This window comes from Choloepus didactylus, chromosome 12 (assembly GCF_015220235.1).
Source record: "Choloepus didactylus isolate mChoDid1 chromosome 12, mChoDid1.pri, whole genome shotgun sequence".
In the NCBI taxonomy this organism is placed as follows: domain Eukaryota; kingdom Metazoa; phylum Chordata; class Mammalia; order Pilosa; family Megalonychidae; genus Choloepus; species Choloepus didactylus.
This window is the reverse complement of record NC_051318.1, coordinates 85,824,442-85,831,879: the sequence shown is the minus strand read 5'-3', so window position 1 is coordinate 85,831,879 and position 7,438 is coordinate 85,824,442. Positions and strand designations below refer to the sequence as shown.

Sequence of the window (7,438 nt, the reverse complement as noted above, 5' to 3'; positions counted from 1 at the left end):
TAAGTAAATGCTCACACACAAAAAAGACATAATGTAATCTCTAATAATATAAGTGAATTGCTAGTTGACAAAATCCAGCCAAGGCTTTTGGTGGCGTACCCCATGAATTCCCTGCTTGAACAGCTTAGAAAAAGTTTAATTTATTGATGGGAATATCAAAACAGAAGCTGATAACAAGGACCCTATACTTCAAAATAATTCCAGTCCTCTTCAATACTTTTTGTACTCTGTTCTGTCAAGCAAATTGCATTCCCCAGGAAATTAGGAATTGTATTAATGCCCTGCAGTATCAGATTTTTGGACCAGTGGTTTTTTGGTTTATATGGATCTTGATGATTCGGTGCCTTCATGATTTACCTGTTCTGTTGGAGTAGATCAAGAATGAATTACTAGGAAAACTCCCTGGCCCTACCAACACCAGTTGCTTTAGTCCCACTAGAAGAAGCAGGTGGCCTCCTGATTAGAAAAAGGTCTTTTTCTAGGGTCCTCAATATTTGCAAAAATTGCCAACTCTTCCATTTACTCATTTGAAACTTAATGGATAAGCAAAAACCAAGCAACTTTATTCCAGACTCTTGTCAAAGCTAAAAGTATATGCTATGCATCTTTTCATCAAATTTTAGGCAAGACAATTCGAATTTGAGAAGGATCATTTGAATAACATGCTTGCTGTGCAAGCTTCTGCATATTCTGGGTTTTCTCACTGGAGGAGAGACCTGCATTATCGGATTAACTTGTCTAATCCATCCACACCATTCCTTTAAATTAGTTTTGCTTTCTTATCATTTCCTCATCTTACAATAAGATGTGTTTAAAAATGGTCATATGGGGCATGCTATTATGTGTTAGAGCTGTGATGAGGAAGTTGGTTATACTATTTATATATATTCCTAAATGAATCCCAATATAAGATTTTTAAATAGCTGATTGCCAAGAAATGCTTTGCTTCCCCAGAGGAGTTGTCATTTCTTTCAGGATATGTGAATCACTTATCATTTGATTTCCCCCTTTTGTTTTGTCATTATTGGTGCTCTGTTGTTGGCTATTTTTGCTTTATTTTGCTTGTTTGTTACAATGGGGAAGATTACAAACACACATGCATATTTCTATATTAGAGAACAATCATGCATAAAACAAAGGATTCCCATATACCATCCTATTACCAACATCTTGCATTGGTGTGGAACATTTGTTACAACTGATGAAAGCACATTTTTATAATTGTACTATTAACTATAGTTCATGGTTTAACTTAGGGTTCACTGTTTGCATAGCACAGTTTCATGGATTATTTTTTAAAATTTTATTTTTATCATATATACAATCTAACATTAACCCTCTCAATCACATTCAGATATATATTTCAGTGCTGTTAATTACATTCACAATTTGTGCTACTATCACCACTATCCATTACCAAAACATTTCCATCATTCCGAATAGCAACCTTGTACATAATAAGCCTGAATTTCCCATTCCCTATTCCCACCCCATCCCCTGGTAACATATATTATAGATTCTGACTCTAGGAGTTTGCATGGTCTCATTATTTTAAACCAGAGATATCATTCCATATTTGTCCTTTTGTGTCTGGCTTATTTCACTCAGCATGTGTCTTGAAGGTTCATCCATGTTGTCACATGTATCAGTACTTCATTCCTTTTCTTAGCTGAATAATGTTCCATTGTATGTATATACCACATTTTATTTATCCATTCATTGATTTATGGATACTTGGATTGTTTCCATTTTTGGCAATTGTGAATAGTGCCTCTATAAACATTTTTTAATTTTATGTCAATAGTTATGAAAGATGTTTTTAAAGCTTTCTGTCTTTGATCTAATATTTTAAACTAATTATGTGTCCCCAAACTCATGTATATTTGCTTGCATCTTCTTTTCTGTTTTACTATCTATCTATTTATCTATCTATCTACTCTCTATCATATGTCTATCTCTGTCATCCTTTCTTCCAAGCATCCATCCATCCATCTCTATTGGTCAGTTAACCATTATTCAAAGTAATCTGCCAAATGTTTTGTGAAGTGCACTGAGGCAGAAATTAAATAGCAGAAAGAACTTGGGCTTGGAAACTCCTAAACTTTTATTTTTCATCTGAATAATATAAAACAAACCTAGCAAATATTATTCTCAAAAATGCTTAAGGGCTAAATTTCTGATCATGCAGCACAGTCAACAAATAACATTCTCCTTTTTCCTCCCCAAGCATGTCACATTTTGTTTCTGTATCAATTTTAGATATTAAAAGAAGCCCTCATAGTATAGTTCATCTGAAATTGGTCATTACATACTCTGTCTTCAACCACTAGCATTTAAAACAACTGTATTCTATCTTGGGGAGCACAGAATGGCACTAGGCCCAAGAATTTAGGAAATACTTTAGCTCATTAAGCTTAGAGTTCCAAAAGACAAAGAAAAATGTCATTAAGTTGATCAAATGATAAAGTATCATTCAACCATCTATTAAATAAAGGAAACCTAAATTTTTTTTTACAAGTAACATATACGTTTTTATTCTTTCCCATTCAAAATATGAATGAATGTTTGATGTACAATGGACCGATACCATAAACACATTTAACTTACACTAATTCAATATATGAGGTCAGTGAAAAGAAAACAATAAGGAGAGGACCTTTAAACGCTGCTGTACTACCACCCATTCCAGGAAGGTGCGCCTGGAGTAACCCAGGATGGTTGCTGTCCCTCTGGCAGTCCCTCAGGTCACAGCCAGGTGTGCAAGCATCTGGCAGGGCTGAGTGTGAGTCTAGTGTTTACAGGAATGCACTTTTTATACAAAATGGGCCCTAAACAAACACCAACAACTTCATCTGGTCTTCAACCAAGGTAAGTCATTTCTTTCTTCCAACAACATGGAAAAAATGTTTGTGGTGTACACACAGATTTCCAATATGGCGTCTTTTAAAGGGTTTACAAGGGAAATCTTAATAATGCCCCATTTTATCTTATGTACTCACATTAGAAATAACCCCTGGGCGTGATGCAACTCCACTGTAATGTAAATAAAAATGCCATGATTTTTTTTTTTTTTTTAAAAAGCCGTGATATTGTCAGTACAATTAAATTCCAGTTCAGTCACTTCCTCACATTTAGCACAGTGTGTTTCCGTGATACTTTCCTGGTGCCAGCACTTCAGAATGTATCTATCAGTAACAGAGAAAAGTTCCCTGTGAAAAGATTAGTGTGTGATAAAACGTGAACAAAAAAGCTACCACAGTTGATCAGTCTTAGTAGGATTCAGGATATGATTTTCAATTAGAAAATGGTGCTACTGAAGCATAGAGTAACTTCATTTTGTTACACGCAGTGCTCCCAGGGAACTTTGGAGCCTCCTCTTCCTGGGTTTCTAAGTTGGCAGCTACATTCTACTTCTTAAACACTTGGGTTAACCTGACCATTGCCCTGGTTCCATTTCTATTTTTAAAAGCACCATGCTAATGGAAACATCCCTGCCCTGAATTAAGCTGGGATTGGGCATTTTACCACTAGCTAGAGCTGTTATGTCATAGAGTTTAGGTTAATTTGGTAGGTATCAATTTCCTTGACTACAACCTTGAAACCTGCTTCAGCTTCTTTCAGCCATGTAGGATTTCTACCTGGGCTGCAGTTGAGAGTAAAATATCCCATGGAGGACTCCTTCAATAACCATATTTGGAAAATTGCTGGCTGCAGGCAAGATGTATGGATCCCTGAGGAACAGGAGCACCAGCTGGTGGGACAGTCTGCTTGATTCTTCAGATTCTGTCTCATCAAAAGATCCACAACTTTCTGTCTTTGGCAGAGAGGGCAAGTGTCGCACGTTTAGGAAATCAAGAAACAGTTTGGGAAGTTCTTCATTTTCTAAAATGACAGCCTTCACTGGAGGATGGCCAATGGCGTCCGGAAAACCTGTGTTAGCTGGGAAGGCACATGGCTGGCGTCTGCTCCAAAGTTCTGGTTTCAAAATGGCTTTCTCCCAGGACATTCCTCTCTAGCAAGCTTGCTCCTCTTCAAAACATCACTCACAGCTGCACTGAGTTCCTTCTCTTTGAGTCAGCTCATTTATATGGCTCCACTGATCAAGGCCCACCCTGAATGGGTGGGGCCATGCCTCCACGGGAACATCTCATCAGAGTCATCACCCACAGCTGGGTGGGGCACATTCCAAGCAAATCTAATCAGCACTAAAATGTCTGCCCCACAAGACTACATCAAAGATAATGGGGTTTGGGGGACACAATACATTCAAACTGGCACAACCAGTGAAACTGGAAGTTTAGGGACTGGCTCTGAAAAGGTGATTTCTTACTTATTTCTTTTTTTCTCTCATTCTGAGTACCTCACCAGAGAATGTCTCAGGCATCTACAATTGTCAGTGCAGATCGAGGCAAGGGTGGGGTTAAGGTAGACAAAGGAAGAAGTCAAGTGAAGGAAAAAGCTTCCTAAAAGGGCTTATCTTTCCTAAGAAAAGGAGGGTGGGGCCCAGCTTAAGTGACTGTGTGCTGCCCTCCCTCAGAGAACGCAGATCACAGGGCCTGTAAATATGTTTCCAAACCTTGTCATCGTTGTTCCAGGACTTTTGGGACCCAGTTTCTAACATGTTTAGAAGGAATTTCTGGAGTTTTTATACATTTCTTAAGCTTTTTGCGCAAGGCATGAAACTCGCTGTACCGTTTTTCAACAAAATGTTTTCTTCCGTTCATTAGCACTTCTATCTTAAACACCTTACCACTGAATATTGCTATTTTCAGAATCAGATTCCGTTGTTCGCTGTCTTAGTCTGTATCTCTATTTCCAGAGAATTCAGTTCTCAGGGCAGGTCGACCCCTCACTCCTCTACCCTGTGTGCAATTCTCCGGCGTGTATCCCCGCTCCAGGTCACTCTCCTCGTAGCGAAAGGAAGGGATGTAGACCTCCATGGCCGCGCCAGCCGGCCGGCGGAGGACGGGCCGAGGGCGGGCGGGCCAGGAAACCTAAATTTTTAGTCTATAATTTCCTGTTTTGTTTTAAAGTGTTTATACTTATGATGGTTAATTTCATGTTCCAACTTGGCTAATTTATGGTGTCCGGTTGTTCAGTCAAGCAAGCACTGGCCTGATTGCTACTGTGAAGGTATTTTGTGGATGGATTTGCATCTACAGTCTGTTGATTGCATGTATGGCTGATTACATCTACAGTCAATAGAGGAGAGTGGCCTCTGCAGTGAACGCATCTCCTCCTCCAATCAGTGAGAGGTCCCAAGAGCCAAAACAGAGGATCCCAGGAGTCAGAAAGAAGGCCTGTCTCTACTTCAGCCAGCTAGCTTCTCCTGGGGAATTCAATTTCATCTTTGCTGGCATTTCCAGCTTGCGACCTGCTCTAAGAATCTGGACTTGCCAAACTTCACAGTCACTCAGGTTAATTCCTATATGGAGAACTCTGACTAATACAAAACCTCACATAGGCAATGTTCTACAAATATAACTAACTGCATATTAGCAGTCATGCATGAACCTGGAACATATCCATCTTATAAATACTGATTCTAGATTTCAAATACATTTGTGATAAGTTCTAGCTTATAACTTCTGTTTTTCTTTTTTTTTTCTTGCTCTTGCAACATCAAAATACAATACTTTTGAAAACTTAAAAGGCTCATAATTTGGCTGAAGAGAGGATGGCCATTTCCTTTGTTCCATAATTGCAAAGTGTTTTATTCTGAGATTTATGAACATAAAATAGTATACTTAATTCAATGAATTTTTGCATTTTTATTATATTTCATCTGCTAGTTACCTTTCTGTACAAATCTGCTTTTAGCATTCATTCTTTTGTAAGACATAGCAAATGCGTTTTGGAAGGTAAATATCATTAACAAAATAAACGAATCCTGTCACACATCCCTTTGACAAAAACCCGATGGTTTGGGGTTCATGTCAAAAAATTTCACCCAATAAATTCCTTCCTATTGAATGAGTAACTGAATGAGAATACTCATAATTCCTTTTAGTCCTTAGCAATGTATTGTACATGCATTGATTTTTGTTTTGGAGAAAATTCATCTAGGATTTCATCATCTGAAGACTCGTGGTATGATATTTCATTTATTTGATCAAATCACCAAACATCATTACCGTCTGGAGTCAGCCACCTGGCTATTTACTTTCATCTAATTCAGCTAATGAATGTGAAATGTCATCCCTGTCAATTTTTCTCTCTTTGCCATTATAGAAGTAAAATGCAAAGTTCTGATTTCTCAATGGGTTCAACAAAAGTTTAAAAGGAAAAAAACAAAAACAAAAACACAGTAATACAATGTTCATGTCTCCAGATTCCTTTTCGTCTTCTTGAAAGATGGCACAATACTATATGAAATACATTAAGAAACTGAAGGATGATGTAATAATGAGGATTTATTTAATTATTGCAGTCACCATTCTAGTTAATTCCATCTTTTTATATATTTTTGCTATTACAATATTTTAACATAGTTGGGAAAAATTGGTGAGCACTGATGAAATAATTCATAGGTTAATGAAAGAGGAAAATATTTCAAGATTTAGGAAAAATAAGATCCCTAAAATCCTATAATGTGTCCAAGATTTATAAAAGGGTTCAATGGAACATGATAATTGCAAAATAAAAAAGTGTTTTATTTTATTTTTTAAAAAGAAACATTAATTTTCTCTTTGTTTTCCCTAAGACCTCTAAGACAATCAGTCAGGATAGCAATGCTTTCAAATAGTTGAAAGTGCTCAAAAAGAAACTCAAAACTAATTACTGTCCAAAGGATTCTGAAGACATACCAATGGTTAATGGGTACTTTGAATCTCTTTTTCTTTAAATTGCTTTATTGAGGTAGAATTTACAAACTATAAAATTCAACCCATGAAAGTGTATAGTCCAGTGATTTGTAGTAAATTTACAGTTAAGTAAACATCACTACAATCCAGTTTGAGAATATTTCACCCCCCAAAATCCCTATGTGCTATTTGTAAAAAAGTCACTGTTTGTAGTAACTCCCAGTCCCAGGCAACCACTGATCTGCTTTCTGTTACTAAAGATTTTCATATTCTGGAATTTCATAAGCATGGAATCGTATAGTATGTAGGATTTTGTATCTGGCTTCTTCACTCATGAAAATGCTTTTGAAGTTCATTCAAGTTGTTGCTTGAATCAACATTCCATGCCTTTTCATTGCTGAGTAGTATTCTTTTTGTTTATTCACCTGCCAGTTGATGGACATTTGGATTGTTACAAGTTTTTATCTATTATGAGTAATTGTATTCATATAGCATATTCATATAATGCATATAGTGTTATGTATTATATATTTACATATAAGTACTTGTCTGAGCACATGCATTTATTTCTCTTGGGTAAGAGTGGAATTTCTGGGTCATGTAGTAAGAATATGTTTTATGAACAGCCAAATTGT

The 7,438-nt window shown here is 36.8% G+C and overlaps 1 pseudogene; it reads right to left on the bottom strand.

Annotated features, from left to right (window-relative positions):
- Positions 1-3,634: 3,634 nt before the first annotated feature.
- LOC119507481 lies at positions 3,635-4,940 on the bottom strand (annotated as a pseudogene).
- Positions 4,941-7,438: the final 2,498 nt, after the last annotated feature.